The sequence below is a fragment of the Protobothrops mucrosquamatus genome, unplaced genomic scaffold, assembly GCF_001527695.2.
Source record: "Protobothrops mucrosquamatus isolate PMUCROS unplaced genomic scaffold, P.Mucros_1.0 scaffold642, whole genome shotgun sequence".
Lineage (NCBI taxonomy): Eukaryota > Metazoa > Chordata > Lepidosauria > Squamata > Viperidae > Protobothrops > Protobothrops mucrosquamatus.
Window position 1 is genome coordinate 145,763 of NW_015386933.1, and position 16,978 is coordinate 162,740.

The window sequence follows — 16,978 nt, forward strand, 5'->3', positions numbered from 1 at the left end:
TGTGTTTTAATTAAAAGCGGGAGAGAGGTTTTGAGGTCACTGTTGTACTGTTTATGAAAATCTATACTGTCTCCATTACCTCCTTCTTCTCTAAAGGTAATTGCTTCAGAGCCAACTGAACTAATTCCTGGTTGTTCATTTGAGAGGAAGATGAATCTAATAGAAAACATTTCCATTTTCATAAGTGCACAATTTCTATATAGTACTGTATATTGGTCTCATAAAATAAATATACTCACTTATCTACTTTGGGGCTGGCATATGAGCTGACTATTCAAATAGTCAATTAAATATATTAAATGGATTTTACATTGAATTCAATCTCTTTTTTGCATGTGATTCACTGCACTGAACTGAATTTAGAATCTGCAGGCACAGAAATCTTAGTGGTGACTGGCCATGTCCTTCTGACAATTGTGACCCTCATACTTTGTAACAATGATTTTTGAGACTTCCTACATTGAACTGCTTTCAATATCCCAACTGACCAGAAAATTTTCATATCTGTGCTATAAATTTTAAGGAAATGTGTGGAAAAGTACATACTTTGGATGTAGAAAAGTGTATTTTTAACTTCTAACATTTTTGTTGAGAAAGAGCCATTCCTGAAATCCTTGAGAGCTGTTACCAGCAGAGAGTAGACAATACCCACCTAAGATCTTGCTAGATCAGAATCAGAATAGAACTGGTAGGGACCTTGGAGGTTTTCTAGTCCAGCCTTCTGCTCAAGCAGGAGATCTGATCAAACAGGAGGCTAAATTCGTACAGCAGCTTTGAAACTATCCCCAAATAGTTCATTCTGGATAACATTAGAATGGACCGTTCATTCTGTAAACTTTACAATTGAATACAACAAAAATGTAGAAAGTAGAAGATTACCAAGTCTTAATCTTCAATTCAGCCAGAGGTATTACATTTTGTTTTTAAATCAGAAAAAAAATTGTTAATTGGTTATTATCCCTGACCATTAGCCCACAAGAGGCTAAAGGGCTCAAAATGGGCATAAATATATTGATAAAATCTTTTGAATCAGTTCAATATTTTCATAAAAGCAAATGCAAAAGTCACACATTTTGTAAGCTGTTTCTCAAAAACATCTTCCATTTCTGCTTGGAAGTTATGAGATAATGCCATAAATAAAAAATGCCTGTAAATAAAAAAAGTTCTCTGGGTTCAACTCAAGATTATTTTGGCAAACTTCTTGTCTGAATCCTCAGAGAACTCAGTTAATTAAACGCATTCTGACAGAACACCTGCATTAAATATTTTTTGCACTGTAAATGTTCTATTTTAATAATTACAAATATTCCAAATATTGTTATTTCCTGGATTTACAATGAAAATGAGCAATTATACAAATGAAATAGTAACCTGATAACTTAGGGCAATGCTGATTTCTGTTCTTTGTGTCATATAATAGCCATGACTGCTACATTAATATACTGATATCTTCCATTCCTCAAAACAATAAAAAAGAATGGTGTGTTGCCACCAGGCCAGGATTTTTCCATCTTTGCACACCCTGAAGTAATGAAATTATATGCTTACAGTCCCAGTGCTGTTAGAGGCCTTGATTGGTTCATATTTGCTATAATGAAAGACACACAAACAACTATAGCATGCAAAGAAGATGCAAACAGAGGGTATTTTCTCTTCGAAAATAAATGAAAAACAGGGCAATGTTTAAATTGTAAGACAATATAAAAGAAAAAGAAGAGGATACTATGGTAAATTGTGGAATTTGTTCCAAAGATTCCATTTAAAGGAATACAGCTGTTGAATATAAACACACACACAAAGAAGAGAAATGGAGAGTTTCATTTAGCCTGGAAATGAGTGCATGAAATGAATAGATCCTGCATTTATCTTGAGCTCAATATGCAAATTTACCATAATTCAACTGAAGATTAATTAATCTTCATCTTTTTTCCTGATATTTTATTTTTGCCTTTTATGTCTTGAATATAGTTGCCTCCATTCCAAAAAATTTTGTTGGTCTGGTTCAGTAATACATACACCAGGCTGAAAAATAAGATTTGCCTCATTACTTTGATAAATACCTCAACTTTGTAATATATATTAAAATTTACTTAGTGTCTAGGTGTTTCTGCTGAAATAAATGAAGAAATATTGTTTGCATTGACTGTTTGGAAAAGATTAATCTGGTGTAAGAAAGACTACAGGGGTATTGGGAAATATCAATTTGATTCCATCATATTATGCTTTTTAATTTCTCATAATAATTTGTGCTAATAGAAAACTGGACAAGGCACATTCAGATAAAACAAAATAAAATAATTCTTATTTTCTTAAGCAAATATTCAGTTATTTTGTTTTGTTTTTTACATTGCATGCACATTCTATATAGAAAACTATTATTTTGTAGATTAACACTAATGATAGGGAGCCTACCACTAAATTAAATTAAAATAAAGATGCAGAATAGAACTGCATCAGCCTTAAAAAGCTTTGGATACAGCCCACAGAGACTTATAAATGTTTGCGAGCCCAACTTTCAATTTTGAACTTTTTTAAAATGATGAAAGGGAAACATTATTAAATACATGCACAGAAAATAATTACTTTTATTATATTTTCAGTTTATTTAAATGTAAATGAAATCAGTATCACTTATTATTGAAATGCCACATTGTTTCAAAATAAAACGTTAGCATACCTCTCAAAGATTGTGCAACCCCCCAAATTTTGACATCCCCCCCAAAAAAAATAGGGCTAAAATTAAGCAAATATATCAGGCAGTTATCAAGAAATTTAATGCATTAATCTTTATGGGCTAGTTCATTAACAATACTTTTTTTGCTGGACTACAATACTTCTTACTGCAGATAAAAATGTTATGGTTATGCTTTCGAATTATAGAGAACAAAATCCCTTAACATAAGCAATTAGGGTATTTTTTTAAATGTATATGGATCATATATGGTGCTTTGGAAAGCAATCAGTCGTGTAACTTGTGAATCTAGAATCTACGATTATTCAATTTCCTGCTCTTCTATATCTGCTATCAAAGCAAAGTACATAAGAGCAAACAGCTATCACTCAACAAAAAGAACATGAAGAAATGGATTGAACAAGATAATTCAAGTAATAATTAAATGATAAAAGTAAAAGAGCATTTATTTTAAGAGGACTATTTTAACAAAAGAGTACAAGCCCAATTTAATAATATTCAGTATTTTCTTCTTTCTGATCAGTTTAGATTCAGGCAAAACAACATTTTATCTGTGTTACCTAATTGTCTTTTCAGAAATTCATATGAATAGAAAAATCTGTTGCTTGTTATAGATGGTCTACAGTATATACCATTTCTCTGATGAAGCCTCTAGATATGAGAAAAAATGAACAACGGATGTTTGAACTCCATTGCACATTTCCTCTCATGCATCTATAAATTTGTGCCAGAAATCAGTAGGGTTGTTTCATTACATAGGTTGGAAGCAGGGGAAACAAAGATTCTAATTCTTTTATATCAAAGATGAAGAGATTAATTTTTAAGATAAGGTACTAGTAAAGAATAGGCTCTTTGTGGACTGCAAAACTACAAATATGGTTTTGCCTTATTGTCAAATAAAACCCCAAACTAGGTTTAGGCTTTAAACTGATGCAGATTTTTATGCAAAAACCATTATTATGAATGTCAAAACAGGAATCAAAAGGAAATAGTAGTGGACAGAGTCTTCTCTGTGTGACCCAGAGGAGTAGTGATGGAAGGAAAAAAATATTAACTCAATTATTATAAGGTAAAAAGACTAGTATGTCTTAGAAAATCCACCAAAATATTAAATCCTAACCTAATATTAAGAATATTCTATTAACAGTAAATTTTGGATTTCATCAAGCTATAGTCTAACTACATTTCAGATGGACTTGGTTTCAGTTTTCAGTTACCTGATTGCACAAATACTTAAAGCAGAAATATTAAAGTTGTTTACAAAACAAATGAATTTTCCATCTCTTATTGCGTCCTGATTGCTTCTAGATATATTTTGGAAGCAAAAGGGTGGTCCTAATAAAAGGACTAAGGGAATAGGTATTGGTGAAGTTTCAAGTTCATAGGATATCAATACACTTCATAATTAAAAAAATAACATACTATGGTCTCTTTTGGAAATTCATTTTTTTACTACTACTTATGCCTCCTCCTTTTCTAGTCTCATCAAGTAATGGAGACCAAATGTTGATGAAAAAGAACACTGGTGCTAATCAGTACTATAGTCGCAAAAAAAGTGTCTAAGAGAAATGACTCTATTTTTTATTGATGAAATGCTGAAATCCTACGGTATTGCTCAAAGGGAATCCATCTGTGGCCATAAAAAAATTTGGTACTATGTCTCATTTCCCATTCCCATATTTTTTCCTTTTTAAAAAATATTAATATGATAAAAGAAAATCACTTTCATAATTCATAATTACTAGTTTGGATATTATTTAAGAAAAATCCAGCAGGCATTATATAAAAATGGGATGCTAAAATCTGTAAAAGTACAGTTGTCTGAGCATTTACCTAGACCACTAAAATGTAACCCAAATGTATCATCCCACATGTAATGAAATCATTTTAATTATGGTTTGTCACCTGTCAGCCAGATGTTCAGACTGGATCTGACATTTTTGTCCACTACTGAGTCCTTCCCAGGGACCTGGGATAGGTGGATGCTGATGTTTGTTGGTGTTAAAGGTAGGATTTGCAATTGACAGATGGTGATTTTGTCAATGCCAGTGCTATTCAAGTGATGCTTCAATTGTTTAAGAATTGCAGTCAAGGTGCCTATTACTATTGGTGTTACCGTTACTTACTTTTTTCCACAGGTGTTCTATTCTTATTTGCAGATTTTTTTTGTATGTTGTTATCTTCTCCAGTTCTTTCTTTTCTATTCTGCCTCCAGGTATTGCCACATCCACTATCCAGACATTTCTGTATTTCTTATCAACAATTTTTAAGGTGTTGTGTGGCAGGTGTGTGTCTGTTTGAATCCTAAAGTCCCAGAGCATTTTAGCTTCTTCATTTTCTATTATTCTATTTTATGATCCTCCCAATTTCTGCAGACAAATGGTACCTCTTACAGAACTTTCAGTGCACCATTTTTGCTACTTGTCATGCCCTTGTTTATAGTTAGTCTGTGTGATCTTGCAGCAGTTAACTAGTGGCCACTGTTTATTCAGCTTCTTTACAGACATGCCATGATATAAAAAAAGATGTTGAGTGTCTAGACAAAGTGCAGAGAAGAGCAATAAAGATGAATAAGGGGCTGGTAGCTAACATGTGAAGAATGGTTGCAGGAATTGGGTTTGTCTAGACTAGTGAAAAGAAGGATTTGAGATGACATGAGAGCCGTGTTCCAATATTTGAGGGGCTGCCACCAAGAAGAGGAGGTCAACCTATTTTCCAAAGCACTTGCAAGTAGGACAAGAAACAATCTAGAACTAAGGAGAAATTTCCTGAATTTAGAACAATTAATCAGTGGAACAACCTGCCTCCAGAAGTTGTGAATGCTTCAAAACTGGTTTTTAAGAAGAGACTGGACAGCCATTTGTCTGAAATGGTATAGGGTTTCCTGCTTGAGCAGGAGGTTGAATTAGAAGACCTCCAAGGTCCTTTCCAGCTCTGTTATTCTGTCTATTGCTATCCTCTGAATTCTGTATTTGTATGCATTTTTTCTTAAGGTTAGTCCTCCTTAAAGAAACAATGTCTTTTTCTGAGTTTGCCCCGTACTATGCAAATCAAAGAAAATACCCATTGGAATTACAAATGCTTTAAGAAAGCAGCAGCAGGTTATGGTCCCTCTTTAATTGGAATGAGTATTTTTCCACAACTGCATGACCACCTTACAAAACAAGAAAATCTTTCAGGAGTACAAACAGATGCATCAAGCACATAATTCCACACTTTGAAGAACCCTTCCTGCTTTGTACCTGAATAATTGCATATATCTATTCAAACTCTTTGTTCTTTGCCTCCTTGTACAAAAAGGATTAATTCAAATGTCAACAAAGAATCAATATTAACAATCCACTGCTATAAATCAGGTATAAATTTCTCCTTCCTTCTCCCATAATTCTTTTTATTTTTCTAAAAAAACAGTATTCTTGATCTCTAAATATTCATGTATAAACCAAAAAGTATATACTGGTATGTATCTTTAGCATAATGATTTATCCACAATCATACTGCAGTTCTATCTCAAAATGTAACCTTTGGTAAGCTGAAAAGACATCAATTAATACACCATCTCCTGAGTTGCATCTCGAAAAACAAGATGACTGTAAACAACCCTTATTAAACATTCTTTAAGATATCCTATCAACACAAAGCATATTGTCATATTAATCTCATTTTAGCATCTTAGGAAATGAAATTTTATATTGTTTATAGTGATCTGCCATCAGCTTCTCAGGACAGGACATTCAAGTTTATTATTCCAGAGTTTGTGAAAATAACTAAATCACTTTAATCAATTTATAATAAAAAAGGATTATTGGCTTAGGAGGTATAGTTACTCTCTGTAGAACTCCTGTGGAACTTCAGAAGGAATAGTAGCATCTGGACTAAATAAACTAAATAGCAAATGCTTCAGTTGAATAAATTGCCAAGAAGTACTATGCAAATAAAACCTATTTTTAATTTTGTAGAAGTTTTAAAAATGCTTTCTCAAAACTAAGTTAATAAGAGGCCCAATTCACATTCTGTGTGTGAGAGAGACCATGAGAAAAAGGGGGCGAGGAATGTAGATACTATTTTTTTAAATTGTAAGTATCTCATAATAGTTAAAAAGCAAAAATATATTTGTGGCCCAATGGTGTCCACATTTGTTTTTCAGCATTGAAATTAATTCCAGCAAAAACAGGGATCCCAAGGTTTGCCAAAAGATTCATGGCCTCAAGGTGAGACCAAAAACAGCTAAATTCTGAAGTTTCTTATTTACTTGAGGAAATGTGTTCCTTCTGACAAATGTTTCCCACAGAATAAACACTTTGATTTTCATCATTTCTACTGCCATCATCATCCTATTCAATAGGAACTCATAATATTCTGGGAAATTGTCATAGGTTCTCTCATAAAATGGCTGCAATGAGATAATTACAAATCATAAAGCATCTGTGTGGTGTTCTCTATCACGTAATCATGCTTTCTCCCTGCCATTCCAGCTTTTATTTTCCATTTTTCTGACTAAATAGCCTTACTTCAAATAAAGCACTGGTCTGCAACCATCGTTTTTAAAAAGCTTATAGAAGTTTTTAGAAATAAAATTAAACTAGTACTTTTAAAAAATATATAAAGGAGAAAAAAATGTGGGAAGCCAATTCGGATAAGGACTCAAAAATTTCCAAGACAATTAATGGTGTATTTATTGATCACAGATCTTGACTACAAGCAGATGTTTACAAAAAACAATGTTATTTCCATCAATGGATACTTTGTTTACAATCAACTGAATATATTTCTGATGTAAACTGGAATATAGTTTATAGATAGGCATGCTTGCCTAGGTTGCTCATTTATTTGTAGGTCATTACTTCTATCTACTTTACTAAAAATGATTAGAAGCAATATGCTTTAGGTTTCCATCTTTTTTATTTTACTTTTTTAAAAGAGATACATTAACATATTCATAGAAATCTCTTGGCAGTGGCTGTAAACAATGAATTATGTTCAGGATTGCAGCCAGAAATAAGATATGTCAGAGGTCTATTAACCATTCAATCGAGAATCAGTAAATTGCCCAAGGGCACTTCCTTAAATGGGAAAGGGTAAAATAACTGAGGCTGGGGCCCCAAATGTATCTGGAACTCAATCATATTGTTGATTTAGAATATACCAGACATTTTTTGTAGTTGTCAGACTTCATTTAGGTTTTCTGACATGAATGGACTGGCTTAAGATTTCAAGATAACAAAGGTTTTCTATTTCCCCAATTTTTCACCTGCATGCAGCAAGTAGTGTGATTTTTAGGATAACTATCATAAACATTTGGATTTCTGTTAAACTGTACTGATCCCTGGATTGAAGGAACTAGTTTTTAGGTTTTAAGAGCTAATCCAGATCTGAGATAAGACCTTATGCTTTGACAATGTCATTGTTCTAGTACAACAGAAAATAGAAGGACAATAAAATTGTTCTGACAATGTTTTTATTTCACATATCATATTATGCCTTTTTAGTTCAGTAGACCACCCAGGTTAGATTGAGACCCAGGAGAAAAATTACTCTGAGTTACTTCATGGACTTTGGCCTGATATCATTTATTTTTATTTATAACACAGACATCCTAGGATTCTGTGTCTGAAGGAAAGTAAGCAGTTGGGTACCACCAGGTTCTGTCTTAGGCACAGTATTCTTCAGTATCTTCATAAATAACTTAGATGAGGGAATACAAGGGGAACTTATCAAATTTGCAGATGATTCTAAACTGGCAGGAATAGCCAACTCCCTAGATGACAGGTTCAAGATCCAGATGGATCTTGACAGACTTGAACACTGGGCACTATTTACAAAATGAAATTCAATGTAGAGAAAAGTAAAGTCTTACACTTAGGCAAGAAAAACCAAAAGTACACATATAGATTGGGTGAAACCAGGCTTAATAGCAGTAACTGTGAGAGGGATCTTGGAGTCTTAGTGGACAATCAATTAAATATGAGCCAACAGTGTGTGTGATGGCAGCCAAAAAAGCCAATGCAATCCTAAATTGCATTAACAGATGGATTCAATTAAGATCACATGAAGTACTAATACCACTCTATAAAACCTTAATAAGACCACACCTAGAATACTGCAACCAGTTTTGGTCCCCACTCTATTAAAAAGATGTTGAGACTCTAGAAAAAATGCAGAGAAGAGCAATAAAGATGATTAGGGGACTGGAGGCTAAAACATATGAAGAACGGTTACAGGAACTGGGCATGGCTTGTCTAGTGAAGAAAAGGACCAGGGAGACATGATAGCAGTGTTCCAATATTTGAGAGGCTGTCACTGAGAAGAGGGGATCAACCCATTTTCCAAAGGCCAGAAAAGGAATAATGTATGGAAACTGATCAAGAGATATTCAACCTAGAAATAAGGACAAATTTTCTGACAGTGAGAACAATCAACTAATGGAACAGTTTGCATTCAGATGTTGTGGGTCTTTCATCATTGGAAGCTTTCAAGAAGAGACTGGACTGCCATTTGTCAGAAATGGTGCAGGGTCTCCTACTTGGGAGGGAGGGTTGGACTAGATGACCTATAAGGTCCCTTCCAACTATTCTATTCTATTCTATTCTATTCTATTCTATCTCTTTAGAAGAATTATCACTATAGGATTACAACTTCACATGAAGCAATCTGAGGAAGGAACACAGTGTCTTCATATTGCTAAGAGAAGCCTTTATCCTGGGTTTCCTGAATATTGGAAAATTTCAGTTTTATTGTTGCTGTGAGCCTTTCAGAGTATAAATATAAATATAAATCAGAAACAGAGAGTGAGAGAAAGAGAGATTCTGCAAGTACTAGATCAGTGATGGCGAACCTTTTAGAGACCTGGCCCTGCCCCCGCTCTACCCCCCGCCCTGCCCCCACCCCGTCCCCATCCCGCCTGCCCACAGGGCCACTCATTGCCTTCAGGGCCCACTGCAGATTGCCCAGCAGCGCCATGGCAGCCATGCCCTCTGCCCGTGCCCTGCAGCATCAACTGTGTGCAATGGGGCATGAGGGCAGAGTCTTGTCTACGATGCCTGGCTGCCATGTCCTTGGCTGCACTGCTCCGCGTGGACCACGCTCTTCTCCAGGAGGGACCACGCTCCAGGAGGGACCACGCTCTTCTCCAGGAGGGCTGCTGGTGAGGAGGGGGTCATGGGGGGAGGCAAGGCTGGGGCAACGGCATGTGTGCCCACAGAAAGGGCTCCGAGTGCCGCTTCTGGCACCCGTGCCATAGGTTCACCACTACTGTACTAGATGGACTAGATCTTCTGAAACATTAATTTTATAATTTTGAGCTACATTTATTTCTACAAAGAGGTATTTTCATTTCTTCTGTGTGCCACATACTTGTACAAAATAAAATCTTGTTTAGAATCATGGGACATCCCACAATTTCACTTTGGAGGCCATAAATTATATTTAACAGATCTTGGGGAAGCTGAGATAGATATAAGGACAAGCAACAATACTTGAGTAGGCTAATATCATACACATGGGTGTAATTTTCTTTTTTTCCCTTTATTTCTGAAACATTTTAATGTTTTTTTTTTAAAAAAAAAATAAAAATAAAAATTAGGCTATTTATGGGAAAGAAAAGTGCTGGAAACCATAGTGCAAAATTTGATAGTAATAATTAGAAGAATTATAATTGGTAAGAATTAAAAAGATTCCAGTAGCTGTAAAATAGGGCTTAAAAATGATATAAGTCCCTGATACTGCAGGTTATCCATTCCTATAATCTATAGCTTTCAAGTACCTTGAAATAATGAAATGGATTTCTAATGTTCTAATATTTTCTAAATTATTGCATATATTAAAGCTGTCTTTGGAAATTATGTCCATCACATTGTTAATCATGTGACACAGTAGAATGATAAATGCATGATTAACAATGATCATATATATTCCTATGTGCATAAGATGATATTGCCTGTTACTGCAAATTCTGATGTCTGTTAGATTTTTCTTGAACAAAACCAACCTTCATGAATTAAAGTTTCAGAGATTCCAATATAGGTCTTAAATAATATTAGATTATGTTTGTTATTTAAAATGTTCCAAAGACTAAAATGCATATAAAGGTTGACCATATGTTCAGTTCCATTAATTCAGTTTTTAAAATGCACATATTAACAAATGCCCTCCAGCAGGATTAGGTAAGCCAAATTTAATGGGCTGCCTATGGACCATGATCTTAACAGAATTATTATTAGCATGTGGCATTGTTATATTAGCCAGAAGACTACAATGTTAATGCAGAGTAGTAGTGTGGTTCCAATTTACTAGCTATGTTGTGGTACATGCTCATGTGTTTCCCAAAGTTCGTCATAGGGGGATGAGCTAGTTTCGCATCAGCTCATCTTCCCACCAGTGGTACCCATTTAGCTACTCGCATGGAATATGCTTTCAAACTGCTAGGTGGGCAGAAGCTAAGACAAGTGATGGGAATTCACCCTACCCACACAGTGCTAGGGCTTGATCCACTGGATCAAAGACCATTTCCAGCATCATTAAGCCACTACCTTCACAGAATGTACTTATGGAAATCTGCCAATGAGACAGAATGAATACATGTGATTTCCTGCTGGTTCTTGACAGTAAACAATATACGTATACAAAAGTAAAAGATAAATAGGACAACCACTTCCTTTCCCCTAAAAAGATGGGAAAGGAAAAGAAAAAAAACAAATAACCAAACCAAGCATCAGTCTCATTTTTTAGAGGAGGCAAGTTAACCATTTTCCCAGCCTTTAATATAATTTGTAATATGTAATGGTTTGTTCCTAAATATTATCTATAATTGGGCCATTCCTTTTATGTGGAAATAGTTAGCTGTGCTAACTCTCACCTGCAAGCTAAGATAGTCAAAGTTTATCATCTCTTAATTAGTTGATTGAATTAAAACAATGTTTAGTCAAACTGTTTAATAAAATATTCTAGATGGAAACACATATAATGAGAAATATATATTTGTAAATAACCAAGTAACTATATTGAATATCATGAATCACAAGTGAGATTTGTACAGCAACTACTTTATTATTTTCAAATGCAAATTTTTGCATTTAGTTTGCTATTTTACAATTTTACAAACTAGGTATAAAAGACCATAAATAAATGACATAAGTTATGTGTACCTAACATTGATGGAGAGGGAAAAATTACAAATTAAAATAAAATAGAAAATCTATATTTCTATCTGAGATATTGTTCAAATCTGCAAACCCAAGCAATGCACTGTTAAGATTTCTTTTTTTTCCAGTATGAACTAAAGTATCATATGCCTCATACATTCTAATATTTTAAAACCGTCCTTGCATATTCCAACATATTTGCAGTGATACAAAAAATAAATGCACTCTCTTTTTTAACTTCTTAATCTGTCTAATTAATATTCAGGATGCTTTCTTTCTCATTATGAAAATGCATGTAAAAGAAAAATACTGCTTTGAAGTTCTGGTTACTGGCAAGAACCAGCTTTTTTGTTTTATACATATATATATTTATATATTTAATACACAAATCCATCACAAATTTAATACAGCAAGAAACCTGGACAAACATTAACCAGTGAGGTTGTAAGCAGATATTTCCTTAATGTATAGAGGTTTGCTGTGTTAAAATAGTCCTGTTGATGTCTCTTCTGTAACCAGGAAGAAATGAAGGCCAGTTCTATACAGTATTCTGTTCTTTAATGGGCAATGTGTATTGTTTAGTATATTTGATTGCAATTGTGTCCTGGCTTTGCAGTCCATGCAGCTCATGGCTCCTTAATAGTGTTTCATGCCTCTTTATTGCCAACAGCACAAATACCTGAGCCCAAAAAATTGGTTTTAGATTTTGCATCCATGAATACAACAAAAATGGGAGAGGGTAGACAGAACTGTAGGTATGGAAGGAGAAAAGACAAGGATTTTGATAAAAAAAAATCCAAAATGTGCTCGAAAAATTTAATGCAAAATTTACACATTGTTTTATATGTTTTATTTTTTTTTCTTGCTCAGTAATATTGGTTTGACTATTCTGTTTCAACTTGCTGTAACGCACTGTGTTTCAGCAGAGAAAACTACTCTGCAACCAGAAAACAGATCAAACATATCAATGGCTGAGCTCAAAATATGGAGTGGCAGTATAGTCTCCTGGTTGTCACCATCCTCCTGTTTCCAAAATCGATATATGTATAGAAAAGGAAAAGTCTTCATGGTCTGTCAACCTCTCTAGGGAGGACCTTTGACCTACTTTGACAAAGATTATTATAAAAATGCAGAGAAAATACTCTGGTCACTTTTTTTTCCAAATTTTAAATGTGTTTTGATCATGTTCAATGTTTTCGTATTATTCAGCTGGAGGGAAAAATGAATAATTTGCTCCACAGTCAGTTTATAAGCCCAGAAATTCTTGCAAATGGCACATGGGATAATTCATTTTTGTGAATGGATAAGGATTGCATATTTCTGTTTGTGTTCAACAAATCTTTTCAATACTGTTTTTACAGGAAAAGAAAAATAGTTCAGTTCAAAGCAACCTGCTGATGGGTGAAGACTTATTCTCTATCTACTTTACCTTAAGGTATCACTGATTCAATAATGAACAGCCTTGGCAAGACTAATGTTTATCAATACTGTTCTTTAGCCATTATGGAACTCATGATGGATCATTCCATAACCAAAGTGAAAGTGTCCCTGCTCTAGGCTAAAGAACTAATCTTTAAGGTTAGTGTGGCAACTACACAATATATGTATAGATACAGAACTGGAACATTCAGGAGTATGTGTGTTTTCTCCCAACTGTTGCATAGCTCACCTACTGGCCTGGTAACTCAACAGCCCAGCCACAAACTGTCAAATATCTTGAGATGCTATCTGCATATTCACAGGTGGCCCTGTGCAACAGGTAACAAACAAACATATTACGTGTGCATGCACACATGTGCACGTGCGTGCACACACACACACATACACACACACAGTAAAGTCATACATATCCTCACACAATCTTGGAAGAAATAAGTTACTTTCCTTTCTATTAAAAATATTGACATTTTAGCATTGGCACACTTTCTATAAAGTATCGCTGGACTATCATATGCAGTCTCAGCTTTTCTTAACCAAGTTCTGCACAGGGGTACATAGCCCTGGTGTCCTTATGGCTCCGACACTGACATTTGGAGACATAACAACAACATGCAAGGGGAAAAAAGACACAGTATGTAGGGGGTTGTGTGTGTATTTGTATGTGTGGTGCATGTGTATATATGCCTGTAGGGCTTTTATACAGTACATTCCTTAAGTGGAACTAAAAGAACTTTATCTGGATCTTATATTTGCTTTTTGTTGCTGACAAAACCTTTTCAAAAGGAAGAAATCCAAAGAGATACTCTTCAGGAAGTAAAAGCTGCTTATTCATGGTCCATTTTCTCTAGAGTCAGTGCTGAATAAACTGAGACAACTGAAAGTGCTTGTCTCCAGTCTGTTATCTTCCAGGGTTAAGATGGTCACAAGAAAGGCCTGATTCCAAGAAAGCAAGGTCCACTTTGCCTATCAAAGGAAACAAACAAATTCTAAGTCAGAACTTGATATCTCTGATATTTTTAATATCAAACGGAAAAATATAATGCATATTTTAAGTTTATCATAGAAAAACCCTACATTGGTTATAGTACAATCTTCCAATAGTTTTTCTTAATACAATATGGTTTCAGGCACTGAAAACATTGTATGCTTTCAAATGGAAAAATGTCCATTATCTAATTAAAAGGAAAAGATAATGAGCCTGGAAATAGTGCATTTTGACCTAAGAATGCAATATTAGGGAAAGAAGGAAAACCTTCAGTAGAAGCTGGACATTGAACTAATGTTACACAGATAGTCTCCAACTTATGACAAGTTGTTTTATGACTTTTTCAAAAGTTTTAATGGCATGGAGCATTTTACAGCTTTATGGCTGTAAAGCTCCCCCAGTTTTGCTGCTCCTCCTGCAGTCAAATGACTGCCTGTTGGGAGGAAACTTCACAACCGGTCATGGTGTTCTATGGTTATATGACTGCAATTCCTGATGTTTTTCCAGCAAAAAAAAAAATCAAATGACTTAAAAAATATATAATTTGCTTTTGACTGCAGAGTTTACTTATTGACCACCATGAAAAAGGCCAGAAAATTACTTCTGGTCAAAGGGGTGCCTTGACCGACAAACAGATTTCTGGCCTTAATTATGGTCATAAGCTGAGGACTAAATTAGATCTTCGTCTTGGTTTCATTAACAGCAATGTCTCCTAAATTCTCAACTGAGGACATGAAATGCAATTGGTCTCAGAATAGACATCAAGCTAAGTAGATCAATAAGCAGATACATATACATATTTTTTAGAAATAATATTTTGCTAAACAGTTGCGATACATATATTCATACATATTCACAAATTATATTTCTGCTGTATTGATGAACAGTGATTAAAATGCTGTTTGTATTATTCCTTTCCACTCAGCAACCTCTCCAGTTTGAACTGCATATGAATGTATCTGGAAATATATAACTTGACATGATAGGAGAACTTATTAGATTGATTGTACCTGAGAGCAACATGAAAGGGGATATGAGTTTACACTTAGAAAATTAAATAGATATAAAATATATGGGTTAAACTTAGAAGACAGATGAGAGCAATATTTGATATAGAAAATATATAGTCAGTATATAAGATTGATGTAAAGAGTAGAGTCAGACACATGAAAAAAAGCATGGAAAGAGATAAGAGTTATTATAAAAACAAAAGATATTCCTAAAATGTGGAAAAAAAACCCATCTAATTCATGTGGCTTCTTGGACAATGAAAGCCATGGGTAAAAAAAAAAGGTTGATGACTTCTAGTATCAAGAAAGGGTAAGAAAAGAATGAGATAAATATTAAAGGTAAGAGATAAATCAGAACAATTATATTTATTTATCACATTTTTATATCACTGAACAATGTATAAAAGTTAGATATTCTTCTAAAGAAGCTTTAGAATGTCCAAAAACTACTATAAGAAGAAAGGTTGAAGAATCAGAATGGTCAGAATGAAAAGGAAAATGAGACAGGATGCATATTCTCAACAGACTTGTTTATCTGAAATAATAAATAAGAGAATGGAAGGCTTGGAGTAGGTGATGGCAGAAATTAAAGTAAGAAGCTAAAATCTTAATAACTTGAGATCTGTTCCAAACAACACTTTGTCAATTTAAAGTGAAGACTTAGAAAAGGTCATTATCGAAAATAAAACCTGGCAAGTGAAAAATCTGAATTATGTATAAGATAAATATATTATTTTTCTTTCTATATTTCTTATGCTAAGAAGACCAAGTTAGTGTTGATTAGTATTATTTACTAAACTTATAATTGATAGCAAAGTATTGGCAGTAGTGGATACTAAATATTAGTGTGTTGTCGTGATAATTTCCATCATTTACATAATGTGACTTCAGTTGCATACTTTTGCATCATTATGTAAAGTTGACCTACTGTATGCAAAAATATTTGCTTCCAGTTCTACTAAATCAAGGTTTTTCTTTCTTGAATTCATGGATAGATAAAGATGGAGATAGTGTTGGAGAAATAGAGAAATCATAAAGGATAAGGTGATTTATTTGACAACAAAGACCAAAATAGTTGAAGCAGTGGTTTTCCAGTGGCTATAGAAAGAAGACAAATGGAAAAAAAAGACATCTTCAGATTATGGATAAGAGATGACAGCTAAGTACTATGGACCTCAAGAACAAATCAATGAATTCTTGACCAAATAAGACTGACTTCTCCACAGAGAAATGATTAGAAAGCAGAGATATAGGCATGTAATGTTAGCACCAGAAAAAAAAATACTATGCTTGGCAATGAAGAAGAATAGGTAATGTGGTGGAATGTATAAAAGAGGCTACAGAAATTGCTGTGAAACAACTACTAAGGATAAGTTGAAACAACATGTAGTCACCAGAAGTTATACTGAAATTGATTGACCCTGAGAGAGGAGAGGAGAATATCCTTATAGATCTCCATCATCTTGTCTCATATGGCATGCCAAAAGCCATTTTGATCTAGTGAACATAAGTCGTGTTACGCAAATCAAGAGCCAGTTCAGTGTATTGGTTAAAGTGATGGCCTAGAAACCAAGAGACTATGAGTTGTAGTCCACTTTAGACATGAAAACTGGCTGGGTACCTTAGGCCAGTTACTCCCAGGGTTATTGTTGTGGGGAAAATAGGAGGAGAAAGGAATATTATTTGTATTTGCCTTATGATTATTAAAAAT